This window comes from Nylanderia fulva, unplaced genomic scaffold (assembly GCF_048542155.1).
Source record: "Nylanderia fulva isolate GAGA-0341 unplaced genomic scaffold, ASM4854215v1 Scaffold6, whole genome shotgun sequence".
NCBI classification, from domain to species: Eukaryota; Metazoa; Arthropoda; class Insecta; order Hymenoptera; family Formicidae; genus Nylanderia; species Nylanderia fulva.
The window spans coordinates 4,992,174-5,012,730 of NW_028190698.1; the positions used below are offsets into that span (position 1 = coordinate 4,992,174).

Below are 20,557 nucleotides of genomic sequence, written 5' to 3' on the forward strand. Positions count from 1 at the left end.
CGTGACGCCGGGGATTCCAGCCTGTCGTCAGGGCTTTATGGAGGTTTACAGAGTCAAGACGCGGCAAAAAGGCCGCGTGGCAAGACGAGAAGAAGGGGTAAAGGATCTACAGAGTAAGGAGGGAACCCGGAGGAGCCAACGGCATAAGACGACGAGCCGAGGATAAGGCTGACGGAATAAAAAGAGCTCGGGCCAAGTGTATGGACGCAGGAGAGAGCCAGATATTACGACGTGCAGGCGCGTGCACGATGTTCCTTTTTACGGGCGCACCCACACGACCTGTGTCCCCCAACCCTGTCCCCCATTTGACCCTCTTTGTCCCTCTGCAACCGTTTGGTGAACACGTCTTACACGCTCGCCGTTCTTCCGGTTCTCGGATGGTCGGTCCCTCGTCTCAGTTACTTGGACGTTATGTGAAGCTGCTTCTATAAAACCGCATTTTTACAACGGCGCACTTCATTCGTTACGGGTTCCCCTTTTACCATACCCCTGACCCATCGGTCGATTGCTACCCACATTTTATACGCGCGCCCGCATCCCGCCCCATCGCACGTCCCATCCATGTCCCGTTGCATCCTCCGAGTTCGACTTCGAACGCGCGATTTATTTCGATATATTGACTCGCGAGTATGTATATTCATACGAGTTGAGAAGAGGTCAAAGTACGCGCGTTCGCGCTCGATACATCTGGATATCTATTATAAAACTGTTCGGAAAGATTTCCGAATCATTTCATTTTCCCCTAGATTTCTTATTATATTATCTAAGGAAAAATACAAAATTATTCCGATCAGAAATTTTCTTCTCTAAATAGCCTATATATATAATAGCCTGTCCTAAGAGCCAGTTTCACTATCTCCGATTATCTTAATCGATCGATTAAATTGCCAACTGCAAAGCACAGACATATTATTAGAAATGTAGATAAAGTAAATTGATTTGATGTTAGCAATTTTTATATTTAGTGAACCGATTAAGTTAACCGGAGATGGTGAAGTTGGCCCTGATTCAAAGATTTTTACGAGTCAACTTTACGCGCAAACCCGTATACGGATTATACGACGAAAAATTGTCACACCCATAGCGGAAACGCGGCGCGTAACGTTATTTCACGGGGTAATTACCGCGATAAATGAAGTGGCTCGTTTTCGCGAATTAAACCTATCCATACACGAAATTCGATCGCTTTTAAACATACTTGCCCAATGGGGCATTGTGTAATTAAAACAGAATGCCACATCTTTCCGCTTTTATGTTTAATTTAGAGTGCACATATAGGTGATAAAGCATATTTTTATATGCAAGCATCTTTATTGTGTATACCTTGATACTAAGTAATTATTAACCAGGTAATTATTAACTCTCTCAAAAGTAGTCCAACCTAAGAGCCACAAATGTGTACACAAGATTGTGTACTCTTTTTTTATAGACTTCCATCTTTATGAATAAAAGTTGCTCAACATCAGGAAAATACTTTGCTCGTAAAATAATGATCACTCGTGTGACCGTGTTGTCACAGTATATTTAATGAATGTATATGCGACACTTTGTAGTTTCAAAGATGGCTTATCAAGATGGCTAGACGATACTTTAACGCTTTTTATAGAGATACACAGGCATCCTTTGCGGAAAGATACTCGCGGATACATCGCGGTGCATCTTTACATCCTCGAGAAAAGGAAAAGAAGCAAGAGCTGCTTCCGCGATTACCGACTTTACTTTCTCGAATATCCTCGGTATTACCCGTCTCTTCGAATAAGGAGCAAAGAGGAGACGTTGCAAGTGAAAGGAAAGGCGGATGCGATGTGACGACTTGGACATCACAGGGTTGGTTACGTTAAAACCCGGAGCTTAGAACCGGTAGAATTCGGGCTTAACCGCGATATAAATAATAATCCTCTCGTCCTCTCCCTCGCGCGCATTTTGCATCTCCCGGAATAAAACGGAGCAGCGCGTTGCCACGCGCGAGACATTTCTGGACGTCCGGTGCCGGAGAAGCGAAAAAATGCCACGTAGATGAAAATAGAAGCGCCGGTAAATAAAAGCACGATGGTAAACGATGCTAAAGTTCGTAGCCGTTCACGCGTGAAGAACGAGGTATTTGGACCAATTTGACGTTAAGAGAGTTATATATAGTACACGCGAGAAAAAGAATGATAGAAATCGTGCGACTGGATTGAAAATCCAACTGACATGTCACACGTGTATATTCGATTATCGATTCCTCTTCGGAAATTTTAAACTATATCATGAATTTGTTCTTCCTACACGGTTGAAAAATTTGTGTTAAATTTAACAGATCACATGTCCCAAACGGTCCATAGAAATTTTTGTGTTAATTTAATATAATATGGATATGTTAAATGAAGACACAAATATTGTATTAATATTTTAACACAAAATAAATGTAAAACTTCAAATAATTTAAAATAAATTTTGTGTAAAATTAATATAGAGTTTTAATGTAAAAATAGGTTAATTTTAGATTTTATCATCCTCACTTATATTATAAAATAAAAAATCAATATTTTTTTCTGTAAATTTTAACAGATAAATCTTGTCATTAATAAAGCAGAACATATTTATTGTTTAAAATTAAAAATAGATGTACATTGCGTTATTTTTACATCCTTTTTCAGTTGTTTTAATAGTTTAACATTTAAGTTCAATTAACATAACAGCAATATTTAACAAAAAAATTTTACGAGAACCGTTTTTAACAAGAACAATTTTTCTACTGTGTATGAATACTTCATGTTTTGTCCGAAAAGAATTTATACCATCTCTCTTTATATTCTCTATATTTTCGCAATAATGATATAAAAAAGAAAATTTATTTCTGCATAATAATTTATCAATCATTCGAATGCGCTATCGAATATTTTATCCGTAAATGTTGATTCACATAATTAACTGTCAAAGGCAGAAAATTAATTAATGAAATTCTTCATCGGCAGGAAAATACCTTTTCGTATCTTTGAATACATTATAAAGATTCCAATTTTCATAGTTATATACTGACATCAATATAATATTTTTGGATATTTAATTAATAGGTACTAGAGTAGCGCGTTGAATGAGTAACACATTATAAAGACAGGATGATTATAACTTAGTTGATGGTTTTATAATCTCTGCTGAAATTACTGAATTTAATCTTAATTAAAAGGCAGTGCTTTCTAATTGGACTTTTTTACCTTTCTCGTTAACCTTTAAGACATAATTTGCATCGTGCTCATGAATAGATTCACAATGACATTAGATATTGAATAATGTGAAATTTCCAAGGTAGACTTGGAAATATTTTGATATGGAAGAATACAATGAACAGAGTCATTCCTCCCTTTGAATGGACGATTATATGCGCTACGACTTACTGGACGACTGGACTAACGCATCATCAGTTCGCACGAGTGGAAAATCCATCATCGAGATCTTCGAAGGGGAACACAGAGGGAGATGAGAGAGAATACAGAAAGAGTCGAGCTCTACCGCCGCGAGAACGAGCGGGGTGGTTTGATATTAAATCCTGGTGACTGGCGTGTCCTGGACGAGACGAGAGGAGAGTCCTCGCAACACCAGATGGAACTGACGCGCTGAGTGACGTCAAATTAAAACACGCAGCACTGACGCGACGATTCGACAACACCCCATATAACCTCACATCGCGCTCTTTTGCCCCCGTCCCCGATTCTCTCTCTCTCTCTCTCTTTCACCCTTTGCCGAGTTAGCTTCCTATCTCTTTCTTCTACCCTTGCGCGATTCTCTCCTATCGCGTCAAGCAACGATCACGATAGATCGACTCGTCCCGCATAGGCTATTTCGCGCATTACTACGGTATAGATTTTTTTTAAACATGATCGAAAGCTGTGACACATTTTTGGGAATATCGATAACGATTCGACGACGTTATTGTTATGCGATGACGTTTATGTAGCACGTATAACGCAACATTGTGCGCGTGAATAGTGACGGTAGTGAAGATAAATCATTCTGTCGATACAGCGACTTAATAAAGACAACGAAATGACGAGATAACGATGCACCGCGTAATTTCTCCGCTATCTGTTGATATCATTAAAGTCGCTTTTATTGGCAAAGTTATCGATAAATGATTTTCTCTCGCTCTTTTTGTTCATTTTTTTAAATTACCGTACAGTTTAAAAATGTGAGTGATAGCTTCATAAAATAATAAAACTTACAATATACTCACATACACAAATATCACTAGCAATGACGTAACTAACAGTTTCATAGTCTGCTGTAAAAAAAAGGTACGAGTAATAAAAGAACAAAAAATTAATAAAGACAGATAGAAAGGATATCGAATTTATTACTCGTTCGCAGATTATTTGATATATCGCGCGCAAACTCTGTCAAAAAAATTCCTAAAATTTATTTCAAAATATACATATAGCGTAAAGCGTAATAATAAGAGAAAGAAAGAGAGAAATTAAAATATATTAGAATATACTATACATCTGGAGTGAATATATACATCGAATATTTCCGAACAATACAACAAATTTTTATTCATATTACTGATTAACATATTTGAATGCTTTGTATATAAATGCTTCCATGTCGTATGTATCAGTCTCTCGATTAAAACAAAGTGCTCTCTATTTAACGAAATCCACATGGCGAGCGTTCGATATCAGCTGAAAGCATGGGCCATCGCACAAACGTCACCGACCCAGATAGATAATTTGTACTCGACCCGCTCCTATTGTCTACGAGACATAACAATTCAGCGTGAGCACCGAGCGTGCACTTGGCCCAAGTGTATACTGTGCAAGTGAATGAGAGAATAAGGGAGAAAGAGAAAGAGAGCGTCCGACACACTGAAATAAAATCGATGCGCGAGACGTGATTGCGTCGATTAATCGAGGTTTTGATCGCGGCAACAACGTTAAAGAGATAATAAATGCATTAACGTAAGAGTCCGTTCAGTTTTAATGCCCGATTCATTCCCAGAGATAAGCCTCATTCCTTCTCTGGAAAGATGGAACTACTTAATTATACAAAATGATACCGCGCAAACACATACAACCTATCAATTGCTGATTCTTTTGATAAAGTTGCCACCAACTTTGCTTTACGGATATAATTTTATTAGAAAATCATTCAACTGTGACTTCATAATTTCGAATATTAACTTTCAATCATATTAAGTGTCACACGTAAATTAAATGGTCGTTAATATATTACATCTTGCTTCATACTAATTAGAGAAATCTAGCAGAGTTTTCTTATACAATCGCAGAAATAAAGTTTAATTAAAATTTAATTTATTAAATTGCTTTTATTCCTCAAGCTTATATTTATGAATAATTATACATATGTTAAAGGAAAAAAAAAGAAGAAAACAGGTTTTATGTCTCTGACACAAAATATTATACACGTGTGTGCACTTTATTAAAAAAGACCTTGGTTTTTCATAACACGGCGACAGTTTCGAAATACCGTGTATACTATATAAAACTGTACGTATATATATTTATATATATATACGTGTCTTGATAGATAATATCTCGCGACTGAACCGCGGGTAATTAATTACGCGCAATCAGATCGTAGCAATTAATATAGCGCAGCGTCTACTTAATTCACTTTATTCCGTTAATATTTCCTTGCCAATGCTCGCGTTGTATTTAATGATTTCCCGTGACAATAGAGATAATTTGGAGAAAAAATCTTTCACTGAATAAAGATATATGAAAATTCTCGTTTTTAATGAGCCATTACCGTCATGCAAATCTTGAGCATTAATAGTTAACAAAATGAAACAACCGCTATATGTTTCATCTTCTTGTCATTTGTTAAAGCTATGCAAATCGTTGCAAATCTCTCATCTAATAACATTTTTTATAATCCATTTTTATAATTAATTATTATCAATTGTACGGTTTCAACGTGAAAGTTGAATAATTCATTTACATCTATTTTCGTCTTTATCAATTCTGAGCGTTAATAATGAAAATAGGATATGAATTTAGTTTATTACTTCAGAGATAATTACATTTTATCCATGTATTATATTAATTATTAGATTGTATATTTAAAATATATATAAACATATATTTTAAATATATAATATATTAAATGCACGACTTTTTTTATATTATTAAATCTAACAAATATATTAATTATTAGATTTTACAGAGCGATTTCCAGATTTGAAAAAGCACAGACAACAACATCGGGCAGCGTCTAATTGGCATGCAATAAATGAATGCGCGCAATTAGACTAACCGCCGTCTGTCATTTCATCAAAAAAAGCGCCCACCCTTCGACGGGACGCACCGTCGCCTGCTAAAGTCACAGTTAGATCGGGACACGTGCGGCTTCATTATTATTTTTCCCTGCACGCACGAGGAGAGAGGCCAGGATCAAACGGGGCGAGAATGCAGCGAAGGAAAAACGACTCGACGTACAATGGTCCCGGGCGTCTGATTGTCCCCAGCGGGATGACTCACAAAGTCCCCGATCGCGCTCCTGATCCGATTATTTATCGTTGTCAAAAAGCCCCGAGATGGCCGCACGAATCTCGCATCCCGATCCCGCAGCTCCCCGGCAGATATTCCCGGGTACACGCGGAAACGTTAATCTCATTACGGCTCGTCCGCTTTATTGGGACTGCACAGTTCGTGTTTTGACACTTTGAAGAAAGGTACGGCATTTTATAAATATATAAGCCGCCCGACGATATAAAGCCCCCTTTTCAAAATGAATAGCGAGCGATCGCGCTAAGTGGGACGAATTTTGCGTCAGATTACGATGTTCATTTTCGATGCAATAGCTCTTGAAATATAGCATATTTTGCGAAATTCCAGATAAAAAGAGATTAATGTTTTTTTTGTATATATGAATACTTTTGATCGCATAATAGAAATGTATCGTACAAATAAAATATTAAAATAAAATAAAATGTGAAATATCTCTCACTTTTATAGTAAGCTTTATTAATTATTCTATTATTTGAATATATTCTAATGCTCCAAAAAAATTGAAAAATAATTACATGTTAAAAATATATCAAAAATCAATTGTATTAGAAAATAATATAATAAATAGCAAAACTCACTAATACGTATATTATATATTCAATCAGATATATATATATATAAAATCAGAAAACTCAATGTACTATTCTCCCATATTTGTGTAAAATATAATGTTCAACATCGTTTACGCGTCGAAAACGTATCACTGTATCGATAGCACATCTCTTCTCTTTCTCCTCAACTATATCTTTATGAAAGATCTCTTCCTTCCGCCTTAGCAATTTGTACAGGAAGCACGAAGCATTTAGGATCGGGAGAATTTCCAAGCTCGACAAAGAAGGGTATCGATTCCCATTCCGGAAAGCCGTAATAAGCGGTTTATCGTAATAGATCATTAACGGCCACCTCGCACATTCCCATTTATCCCGTTTCGTGACGGCGGTTAAATATCATACGCGATCGAGCGGTTCTCCCTCAAGGATGTTACAAATGCATTGCATAATATTGCATAATAATTCGAGACCCACCAGCGGTATTTGTCCAATACCAATCGAAATACATGTCCCAAGCGAAACTGAAGGACCAAGAGCTGTTCTCGATAATTCGAGAGGTTCTGCGCGGCGAAATGTCAGAACGCGGCGAGCAATCGCTTAAAACGTCGGCCGTGTCCGTGCGTTTGCGGCCAAATGAGAGCTTAATTAGTTCGAGTCGGCAGCTGCCGCGGCGATTCGCCGGATTAAAAAACGCCGCGCCGCGCCGCGGCGATATACCAAATCCGCTGGCGCGCTATTACGCTTCGCTACGAAACGAAATTTTAATTGCAATTCGTGCGAGTGCTGTCAGCGTAATTAGCAACATGCGCTTAGTCACGCAATTGCGTGAAAACAGGGGATTGTGCGTCGTATCTCTAACGTGCATTTACGTGCGCTTACATTTCGAAAACTGTCAACCGGCGCACTTTGATTTTCGTCTGGTAAAGCGAAGGATAATATACGCGAAGAATATTTCTCTAAAAATAATTTCAATAAATTCTCGTCACATTGAAAGGAAGATTAACGATGGTAAAAATTTTTGGTGCGCAGCGCGCAAAATCGCGTTGCCTATTCATGAGAAAGAATTAATTAATTAATTCTTAATTAAGAACGCGAGAAAAGTTTCGCGAAATGTGAGCGTCTATATAGCGCAAAAAAGCGCTCCGGCATTTTATATTTAAAATAATATTCAAGGGACAGGGGATACACACGGAAGAGCAGTTCCAGAAAAGGGAATAGGAGTTAAAATTATTTCATCTCTAAAGTTCTTGCGAACATTTTTTGTATATACGACATGCATATACATATGTACGTCATGGACGAAAACTTTATGACATCGTCATCATACCTTCTACGTCTGATTACGGTCCGCTTTGTTATTCATGATACTTACAAAGAGAGAGAGAGAGAGAGAGTCATCTCGTTGAAGAATTATATTGATCAATACTGTAGGAATTTCAGACTATGGTCCTAAAAATGGTAAAAATAATTCTCAAATGAGAAATAAAGAGAGTGATTTCACACTCATCGAATGTCCTCATAAATAATTAATTTATACATCTATTGAAAGAGATGTAAAATCGACATTTACGCTACAGCTGTCACAATTAAATTATCTGGTATCACAAGGCTTTTAATTAAAAAAATACAATTAAAATAATGAACGAATAGAAATAGTTCTTTCAATGTTCCACTTTCACAGCTTTTCTTAATTAAAATAAAAGATGAAACGCGCGCTCCTCCACATCTCTCCAGAGAGTTAACATCTCTCTCTCTCTCTCTCTCTCACTCTTCCAATCCGCGGGCCAACAACATTCGACGTTTCAATAGTATAGGCTATTAAAGCTATTGAAATTCGCGATAATGGTAAAGATTACTATTAGTCGCACTATTCGCTTTGGGGGTCATCCGGTTTTGCGAGACGGATCGATAATAGCAACATCAAAAGCAGCTCCAAGTAAACGGCGGGTAGGTAAATCTCTTCGAAGCTCTCGAAGGAGCTTCGGAGGAGGAATCAATGGACTTAGACGAGTTCGTTGGCAAGCAAATAAATTTCTGGTAACTTGCCAAGCAAAGCGAGATGCGTCGGTTCCGAGACGGAGCGTGCGAGCCAGCTCCAAGCCTGGCTGTGGAGGCGGCATCGGGAAAAGAGAGGGTCCAGGATGGGTAGGAAGGCGCAGAGGTGGCGTCCGATTATTCGAGTATGCAAAATAACCGGAGTTATTGTTATTGTTATTGTTATTGGCGGGCACGTAGCGGTGCGCGATGCGCTTTGCACGCTCGGCATGCTCGAACACGCGACCCTATATATACCACGCACGTTGCATTGTCTTGCATTAAAAGACTGCGAATTTTCAATCTCGGACTCGGTATACATGTATATCGAGGCAGCAAAGCATCCCCGGTGGTATTTCGTCCGTATCTGCACGGACAACTGATTAAGTCTTTCGATTCGCTGAAAGGGTTATCGGATTCGGCAAACGGTCCACCGTCACGATATACCACCTCCTTTCTCTCTCTCTCTCTATCTCCCGTGATGGAAACACAAGATGCACGAAAGATCTGATTACACGCGGAGCGGTATCTCGTGCGGTTGGAATCAAATCAATGTGATTAATATGTAACGTTGTTAGAAAGTTTTAATGTTTCATGGAATTTATTTATCCCGTTTTAACAATAGAATTAGATATAAAAGCGATAAATAAATGAAGCTACGATTAAAGTTAATCGATATTTTTGTATGAAACTAGCTTTAAAGGTAATATTTTAAATTATAAAAAAATATATAATTTCATTTGACATATTTAATACTTGCTAATTTTTTCTACTTACTATAGTTATAAATTTAATAAAAAAATTATATAATTTGTCAGACATATCAAAAAATAATTTCGTTGTCTCAAGACACAAAGAAAGAGAGATGAAGAGAAAAGTTTGGCAATGAAAATAGAAATGACTAAACTGAGATCGATATATATCGATAGTATCGAGCAATGAGCTTGCAAGCAGGAATCAATAGCAGTATTTTTGCGACGTTACCGTCCCTTTCCCATATCTTTATCGTAGACTCGTTTCACGTAGTTTCGTACTTTTACGCAAGAGGAAGCTTATAATGTATTGGATTAAATGTTTATCACTCCGAAAACAGATAAAACTTCTCCGTGTATATGTATGCATAGTAACATATACATATGCCGAAAGATTTATAATGTATATACAAAGCTGTTCGAAAATTTTTACAGTATTGATCGAAAAAACTGTAGTAGAAATGGATTCTTTTTGCATTTAAATCACGACTAGAAAAAAAATACCGACCATAAAAATGTTGACGAATTTATGAACGATTTCAAAATGTAGTATTTCTCTCAACGTGATATAGAGTTTCTTATATTCTGTGATGCAATACAATTATCACATTCTGCCAAAATAAAGTTCGGTAATCGCGCAATACTCAATTACATAAAATAAAGAGAAATTATAAAAGTTAGCAAAGATAATTTTTATTTTTGTTATCTAAACATTAAAAAAAAAATAATATTATAATATCTGAAAAAATGAGACATTTCCATATCTCATTTTTATTCGCGCTGTAAAGTTAAAGATATGCTCGCGAAAAAAATACAAAAATTCCGTATTGAATCGCGGTAAACAGCAAGTGTTTGTTTCAAAAACGAAGCACAGATTTCCTCGAAAACAACAAAAACACATCGAGAATTCTAAAATATGCTGCAGCGCTGTAACTCCATTGTGTGCGCACGTTTTTTCCGCAAATGTAACAAATCTCAACCGGAAAAGTTGCGCATACGAACCTATATACACACCCATGCAAATCGGGGAAAACACTACGATATACCTCAAGTTTATCGATTCATTTTTCTTCGACTACGGCTCACTTTGCACATTCGCCAAAAAAATGTCATTTTCGCCCGGCCATATTTTCATACGCCTGCTCCTTTTTATTTTCGCGCCGGATCGCGGCAGGAATCGCAAACACGAGACGACCAAGGATAAAAGAGGGATGAGGGGATGAACGAGGGGTACTGCAAAAAAACTCTGTAAAGTCTACAAGGATCAGGGGGGACGAAGGGTGGGCGGGGGTTACGCGGGCAATCTAGAGAACAGCAAAGAGCGCAGAAATGCGCGGCGGAACGATAAAAAGCTAGGGGAAGGAGGAAGGAGACGGGGAGGGAAGCGCCGAGGTGAAGGTGGGTTCGTCGCGCAAAAAGCGCAACGAACGATTCGTCTCTCTCGGCGAGATGGAATCGCGACGTGACTTCGAACCGTCGACGCGGGAGCGAGAAGTTTCTCTCGAGGCCGTCGCGTCGCGTCGGCCGGGATTGTGCGAATTCGGGTGGTTTGAAGTTCGGGTTGGTTTTCCTTCCCTTGGCGCGGCTTTTCCTCGGAAAGGCACGGAAATCCACGTGGCTGCCAATTCATGGGCGGCGCCGCCGAAGTCGCGCGGATAACTGAAATACGCCGACTGCATAGCGAATGAAACTCGGACAAGCCTCTCCGGGAAGCTCGGGAAAGTTCGCGATACAACACACTCCTGTACGGAATAAGAAAACTTTCTAAGCTGGTTTAGATCCGAAAGACATTTGTTCGGACATTTGTTCGGACTGTTCGTAATCTCGCGGTAATGCGAATCGCTGCGTGCCTCTCTACTTGATTTGTGTTCTCTCGGATTCCTTCCCGAGATCGATACGATTGTGTTAAAAAAATTCGTACAACAAAAAGGTTGAAGCGTCTTGGCAAAATTTTGTGACGGATAAATTGACTAAAAAACGCGATCCTCACTTGTAATTAAAACCTGAGATCGTGTTACGATCGATGATCGTTGCAGTTGATAACAAAAAACACTATTGTATATGCGCACATGCGCATGAGCGAGCTTGGTTACGAAGAATGAAATATATGCTATTGTGTAAAAAAAGATGAGCTTCGGAAAATAACGAAACTCTGACATCGTGTGCACGCATTTTTTTTTTTTTTTTTTTTTTTTTTTTTTAACAAAGTTTCAATATTGTCGGGACTTGACAAATATCTCATGGATTACTTGACGTTTATGCGATGATTGATTGTTATCGTCTACCTCCATAAAATATTCCATTTTCGACGGCATATAAAAATAGTCAACGTAAATTTCATTCTCCGTGACTATACGAGGGAAATATAAGAAAAGTAATTAATGAAGATAAGGAAAGTAGTTATCAACGTTAATAGGCTATGTAGATGAAATTATAGCCAGGTGTGTGCATTGAGAAGGGAGGGTGTGAGCGAAAATTGAAGAGAAAAAGAGGAGAGACATCGACAGGGGTAGAAGATTTAAGTTCTCGAATGTATACAAATCCTTTCTGCAAACAACCTGAGTTGCTATCCAATTATTTCACTTTCGCGTGTTGGTTGATTATTATCGTCCGCCGCTGCAAATTATATTTTTGATATGTTACGTAAAAAAACCATTGTTATTTCTCTCTGCGAGATTATACAAGAAAAATTATATATATATTATAAAAAAGAAATTACACATTAATAACCGAAATAAAAAAAAAAAAATAATCATTAACGTTAGACGATGCAAGTGAAATTACGGTCATCCGCATTGATAAATACCCGCGACGAGGATAGAAGGGGGGATGAAAGGGGAGTGACCTACGAGGGGTAGGGGATTTAGCCTTGAAGGCACAAAGCCTTCCCCCGTTGTCCTAACGAGCCCGCCAGCCGGTATCGTATTTCACGGGCTGGTGCATGCATAGTAAAGCTTATTAATTCCATTTAACGGGCTTAAGTCCAGCTCCCCGTGCCCTCGCACGACCAAGTAGATCGGGAATAGGTATGTAGATAGGTAGGTAGAGGTATACATATACGAAGAAGAGGGCCGAATGTTGCGATCGGTCTACCCATGGCGAGCGTGAGAAACGAGTCGAGGGGGCAGCGAACGGAGGAGAAGAAGAAGAAGAAGACGAGGTGAAGGACGAAGACAAAAGGGGAGAAGAGAGGGAGAGACGGACGACGACGGCATTGCGTACACGCGCAAAACCTGATATCGTCCTCGTCGTCTGTTCGCCCACCTCGCGCTAGAGCGGTTCCCTAACCCTCCATTTACGGTGGCGAAGAATTGCGCACATTCGCGGTGGTATCTTGGGCACCTGATATAGAGCTTTCTCTCTGTCGGTGGATGTCTCGTTTTTTCCTCCCCCTGGTTCTGCTTCGGCAACCTCTCTCTCTCTCTCTCTCACCTCTCGCGCGACGCGAATACGCAGTTATATTGAAATAGTATCTGACATTAGCACCTTATCTTTCTTTCCCAGCCGACTGGTGAAATATAGAGGACGCGTCCGGGCGTCGTGAGAGGCGAAGAAGGAGAGAGGAAGGAGAGAGACAGAGGATTCTCGAGAGAAGAGGGAGAAAGACGGAGAGGAGAAAATGAGAGGCGACCAGGAAAGACGGTTTGCATTAAAACGAGATCGCAAGCGAGATTCCTTTAGGCCTTGTGATTTATTCGGAACCGAGTCGGGCGCCGCGTGCAACGACCGAGGTGTTCTCGGCGAGGCTGGACCCGATCAGCGTACTTAGGAGAGAAAGGGGATCGAGAATAAAATGAGTGCAAGACGTTAGCGTGACACTTGGCGACGAACCGTGCGTGACCGTCGTTTTCGCGAAATGCACGACGCGTACCTGCACGTATACCTATATACGAGCTTTCTAGAGAAATTGGTCTCGAGCGGAATGAATCAGCGAATAAAGTTGGTTGTGCCCGCGCGCGACGCTGACACATTCAATAAGATAAGAAAATATTGCTCGACTCGGTACAGAAAAGGCACACCGATCAGACTTCCTTTAGTTTGATGTATTGCGAGGCGGATTTGTGTATTTACTCGCTCTTTATGTCGATCAACGATTGCAGTGTGTTTCCTTCAAACGAAATGTCGAATATTTCCGAGCCAATACGTCATTTATAATAAGCAGAAATATAATTCAATTATCGTGTGTCGACTTTAAAAATATATATTTTGTTGTTAGTACTATTATACATATATTTTATATTATATTATTATAGTACTATTATATATTAATTTACTGTCGTGTTTGAAGTTCATTAATTACTATTAGATTTTTATTCAGAATACACATATATGCTGTCGTATTTTTCTCTGTTCGAATAATTACACGAAGAGAATTTTCTCTTAGAATTTACCCTGAAAATTCCAATATTGTTCCACGATTACCATAATTATCAGGATAAATTTGAAGAGAAAATTCTCTCTCTACAGATTACACTATATTTAAAAATACCGCGAATTGCGTCCGATGCTTACCGAGAGCCTCGCGCAAAGAACTTTAAGTAAAATTATGCAGCCTCAATCGAGTTCGGACTTGGTAAAAATTGCACATAAGATTCATAATCGCGGAAATTTCGAGCGTGGCTTCTTTGCGGTAGGTAATATGACTTTCGCTAGCGCACGAACAGCGCTTACAAACTTTTTCTCTCTTTCCTTAAGGGGTTAAGAAATCTAAGAGAAAACCACATCGGCCGTAATAAGAGCCACTACACGATACCGTACTCTGCACCGCTACGCGTCACGGAATCCGCTCTTTCTCACGCAGTGGGTCCCCCAGGTTCGTATGCCACGTACATCGGAGACGAGTCGTCGCGTGGTACCGAAAGGGAGGAGATGAGAGAGAAACTGGAGCGAGAGAAAAAGAACCGTCCGAGACGATCGACGAGAGTTCCGCAGAGAGAGAGAGAGAGAAAGCGAGTGCGCGCGGGATTACAAAGAAGATCCTGGACCAATTAAAGGGCCGCTTAGGGGATAAGCTGCGGGAGAAAGCGACCGACCTCGCTTGGGCACGTGCATCGAGAGACGGGAGCGAGGCAAGAGATGAGTTTGCAGGTGGAATTCGGTGCGCCCGGATACCGTAACCGTAGCGGGACGTTACCGCCGATGGCACGAAGACGGTGGACGGGTGGATTCCGTCGCAGATTAGCTGCGGGCATCTGGAAAGCAATTAAAACGTCGAAAGAAACAATATTGCGCCTTGGACGTTCCCGCGCCAGGCGCATTCCAGCGATGCGAGCCTGGAAAGATGTCTCGAGACAGGGCCTGAATTGATCGTCTTTAAACAACGACGCGTTAAATAAAATATAGGTCTCTCCGTGACAACTAGTTTTTCATTGTCAAGCGTATAAACTGACGGCTGCTTTTATTGTATCACGAATAAAGAGAATAAATGCATAAATAAATAAAAAATGTAAAACAAAATATAAGAAAAAAATCATAGAAAATGTCGACCTAATTGAAAATTATACATCAGGAATCTGTGATTAAAAAATTCCTATCCGTAACTTTTGACGCGTGTGCGCGAATCTGTATAGGTACATCGCGCGTTCCTATCCTTCACGCGTCTCAAATTTATATCATCTGCCTTTTCTCTTTCGCTCTCTATATATCTATTGTTCTTCCTTTTATCATATTACAATCTCTCCGTATCGTCTCTTCTATATCTTCAGCTTTCTGCACTCGCTTCACCGCACATTTTCTCGTGCGTTCCTCGCGCACGTCGCTGACTGCAGACATTTCGCCAGGTCACAGAATCCCTCCGGACACATACTATCGTACCTTGACATTCTAGGAAATATGTATATGCACGTATACGATCAAACTTGTAGACCGCGGCATGTGTTAAACGATATATATCGCGACTGTCTCGAGCTTTGATATCAACGAGTGTGACTAAGTTTATGCTTGATATTTTGAGATAGGATCATGGGATGTAATTTTTTTATGTCGTGTTAAAATATATATTACTCGTGTGCGAATTGTGAAAATATATCGTAAGGGGATACGATAAGACTTTGTCTTTATTCGAAAATTAGATCTATTCAAAATATAATTTTAAATATACATTTTAAAATCGAATATCTGCTCATGCGTGTCTACAAATATTTTATACGGAAATTAGAATCATTAATATAATTAATATGTGCACACAAATTATCATAAAATTATTAATTAAATAAATCTCATAAAAATTTTGGAATATTTTAATTGTAACATATTTCACACAAAAAGGATATGAAGAATGTGATGACTAGTCTTAAATATAATCTTCAAGTCATTATGAACGCGTCAAACCGGTGATGTAAATTTAAAAATATTTAAATCAAACGAGAGTGATCATTTCCCTATATAATGAAGACAAATAAATAATATTAATCATAATGTTTTTAAGTCAGCAGGTCGAAAATCACATTTTTATTGAAGAGTTATTTCATATCAAGTACTACCTATAAAATATCGCGTTGCGAAAAATATTTTTTTTTTTTACGTCAAAGGTTAACGTTGAATAAAACTTGCAATATTAAAAACGCGTCGATACGTATCTCGAGAGTTCTCGAGAAAAAGTGTCCAGGAACGGATACATCTTGATTACATCGTCGATTTGGCGAGAGACGAGAGTCCCTTTAGCACGAATTGGCGCGTGCAATTGCGTCGCGTAATTGGAACTGGCGCTCTGACGTTGAATGGAAATACGAGTGGAGTGCGTTCGGCATGCTTCGTTGACCGCGTAATTCTCGCACTACACAGCAGTAGGATTTTCAAGGGATTAGTTTTTCCCGTGTTACCTTGCTCGTCGAGATCGTCCGCGACTGCGATCCCATTAAAACTTGAAGCCAGAAGAGTACCGATGCTAAACCCGCTTATAGCGCGAGCGAGACGGCGTGAAACGGAAATATACAAAATGGATACAGGAAGAGAGAGAGAGAGGGAGGGAAAGAGAAAATAAAAGACACACCAAAAGGTGAGTATCACTCGTTTTGCGATATGAATGCTTAATCAAGAGAAAAATGTTCCGGTACCACTGTCCGCGCGTTATTTACTCGTAGAAACGAAGCAAACTGCCTCGCTCTCGCGAGTCAAACGTGATTCATGAATTATTAAAACTAATTAATTTGGGTTACTTGATTTTAGCCAACTGCAACGCCAGGGGAAAAAAGCCGGTCCGGAGGATGCGAGAGAGAGTGCGGATGCATAGGTCGTTCAGCCGCTACCTGCAGCGACGTTTTAATTAAAAAAGTCAGAGAACGATGTACGCATGGACGCAACGAATAAAGTACACTTCTACCTCCTTCTGCTTGGCAGTACGCGCTTCACGTTTCCGATGACGACGGTAATTTCAGGCCTTCTCGAAGGCTGTTCAATAAACTTGCTTGTCTCACGGCGGTTATAATGATAGCCGAACAATTTTTCACGAAACGTTACTCATATACAGGTATGTATATATATACCTGGTATCTCGCGGGATGACATGTTTACAAATTCGTACGTCGATAAAATACTCAGGACGGAATATCGGAACTTATTGAACGAGAGCGCGCAAGATCACATGCTACGTGGGAGCCTGAGCAATACGGTGGCTCTGAGTATGATTTAATTAGTGTGATCCGGTCTCTGGTCCCTCGCACACAAGAGGTCTCTCCTATCCCACTGCATATACATACTCCTTATACACGTGTCTCTCTGCTTCTGCCCCGTCTCGCACCCTTATTCGCTTCCTACGGTAAGTAAAGCCCTTAACCTATCCTGGCGGCACGCAATCCTCCTTTGCATCAGCGCGATTATCACGAATAAAAAAAAAAAAAAAGAAAACGGAACGAAAAAAATTATACGGTGCGCGAATACGAGCGAAGCAACGTAAAGTAACGCAGCGCTAGCAAACGAGATTGTATACTTTATTGTAATACGCCGACATTAATTTTAATAAGTATGATTTTGCGAATTTTAATTATATACCACGCGTATACCGCGAGTGCGTATATGCGGCTCGTGCGAGAGCCCGAAGCGCAAGACGCAAATCGCAAGGGCGCGAGCCTCTTCTTCGCGAGGCGCGGCCTCCCCGTTCGCGTTTGCTACCTCCTCATCCTCGTCGTCTTGTGCTGCAGTTCTCGAAATTAAGGTCGGACTTTAATTCCGGTCTTTATTCAAATGCCGGGGCGCAACGCTGCTATTTTAAGACGGAACTTTGCATCGCACCGGCAGTCAAGTTTTCAGCCGAAGGGAAACGGGTCAGTCTGTACATGGGTGGGACGGGTCGAATCGCAAATACATCGTTAGAAGTAACATTTCGCGCAGTTTTGAAATTTTCTCGCCCCGGACGATTCTTTCCGACGTTTACAATTGTGTGCGTTTTACCGCGTATACACCAGCACGTCGGTTCTTCGAAGGAAGAGAATTTTGTTCGTGAAAGGCTGCAAATCACTACGCCGCGTTATAAACTAATGCGCTCTCGCGCATTTTTCCGTAACAGTTTTTCCTGCGAATAAACTTGGAAAGTATGTGAAAAGCCAATTCTAACACGAATCTGTTAACACTGTAATGAAATATTTACTCGGAACTTTCTACTATTTTTACTATGTACATAGGAAAAATTATTATGTACATATTAATATTTTTTATTGTGATAAATATTAATCAGAAAAACTTATAAAATTCTTTCAACACCACAATTATGATTTTCAAAGTAAATTCTCTCCGTAACATTCCATCTTCTTAAAAGGAAGATTAATGTATGCGTAATAATCAAGCGTCATTTACCAATCGATGAATTCTGACTATGTTATATTATTGTTATATTTTTGCTGTATCGCACGTCAGAAAATGAACTATTGCTACTGTTGACTGGTAACAATTATATCAGTTTGCTTTGAACAAAGACCATGTCGGGACAAAGGCAGATCTGAGATTACACAGCTATGCTTGCGGCATTCCTTTTAGACATGACTAATGCACCTCTTAACTGACGGTTTCGCGACTCAGGTGTTTTCGAGAACCGCAATGAGATGCTGCTCATCCCTCGAACATTTACGTACGTACGGCTTCTGGAAAGAATCTTCCGGTGTTTCTTTCTCACCTGCCTGACATGAGACTTTTACACCGTTTTTATCGTTCGACACCTGGCTACTGTATTAATGAGATTGAGATTGCAATAACATGATGTGTAACCGATCAAGATTAAATCTAACAGTTTGTTCTATGTTTGGTATTATCGCGCGTTTCTTTTTTTTATTCAAGAATTTAATTGCCTATAGCTTTAAAATGTTTCTATAAATATTTAAAGATTATTATATATCTGTAAAAGTAAAAAATAAATAAAATTAATAAATAGGTAGAATAAATAATAATCTAGACACGCAAGTAACATGGATTGTGAAAATCATGTTTATCTAATACGATATATTTTTATCTAATATGATATATTTTTATCTAATACGATATATGTTTCATCGATTTATTCTTAACGAAGAGGAAAATAAAAGCTCACACTAAAATTATATGAGAAATATTTCAAAATAAAAAATATTGGAATTATTAAAAATCATAAAAATATTGTAACAGTTATCGCGATTATTAAAATTTTAATTTAACGAAGCGTAATAAAGCTATGAGCTATGAAAAGATAGAAGTGTAATATATTATATACAAAATAATCTATATGTTGTTATAAATAAGCAGATCTTTTTTATCTCTCTCTTTCTCTTGCAAAAGTTATTTCAGTTATGGAAATTATAACATAAAATGATGCGCATAATAAAATGGAATCGCATAATATTTTGTGCTATGAATATTTTCAAGAAAGATAAAATTGCCTTCTGGAAAGAGTACCATTCTTCGAAGATGGAACGATGAAACATGTACCATTAGACACGATTTGAAGAAGAATAGAATTGCTTCTCATAGAGAGCATATGGTTTGTATGAGTTGAATAAAAATTTTATATATTCAATAGAAATTTATATTTTCTAATGTAACAATTGATGCAACATTTTAATAAGTTATAAAATTTTTAATAAATTAAACAAATATTGAATAGAAAAAATAAATTAGAAAATTATATATATTTTTAAAGTCGCAATAAAAAAATATAAGCATAAAATATTAGCACCAATAAATAACTCATGTCAGTACTACATTTACAAATAAGCTTTCGATGTTTTTTTATTGCGTACGTAAACCCTGCGGCTTATACCAAGTAAGAAAAGACATCATTGGTGGAATGTCAAACGGTTGATTGCACTTTGTCGATCTATTTCGATTAAGTGACGCGGATATTGAAAGAACGACCATTTGTACCGCTTTGTGAAGTAACCTTGGTAAGCGACACGGTCTGGTCTCCGGAATCTCTTTTCACGCGACCTTGAACAGCTCTGTAGAGGATCGACGCACTTTGAAAACGAGGTCTCGACACGCATATATACTTCGAGAGAAAAAAAAAACTATCGACCACCGTGCTATACGGAACAACTCGAATGTCGCGTTTTAAGCGTGGATAATAAAGAGAAGCAGATTACTCATCCGCTTTGTTCTTGCTTAACGTATAATAAGTTCACATCGGAATAACATGTCAAACATTCTTTCTCGATAACATATCTCGTAATAGATTTATTTAAAAAAGTTGTTTATATGCAAATATAAAAAAATAAGTATATTATGTATGTTGAGTATATTTCGTTACGGA

The 20,557-nt window shown here is 38.7% G+C and overlaps 1 protein-coding gene and 1 long non-coding RNA gene across 5 annotated transcripts in view; one reads left to right on the forward strand and one right to left on the reverse strand.

Annotated features, from left to right (window-relative positions):
• Nucleotides 1-15,261, forward strand: part of LOC114941725 (uncharacterized) — a 124,044-nt gene extending 108,783 nt beyond the window's left edge. The window contains exon 3 of the long non-coding RNA XR_014925923.1: nucleotides 14,542-15,261. This is a non-coding gene — a long non-coding RNA (uncharacterized LOC114941725). The remainder of the gene's footprint in view (nucleotides 1-14,541) is intronic.
• Nucleotides 1-20,557, reverse strand: part of LOC114941718 (SAM and SH3 domain-containing protein 1) — a 310,795-nt gene that overhangs the window by 261,196 nt on the left and 29,042 nt on the right. The gene's annotated exons all lie outside the window — the stretch shown is intronic.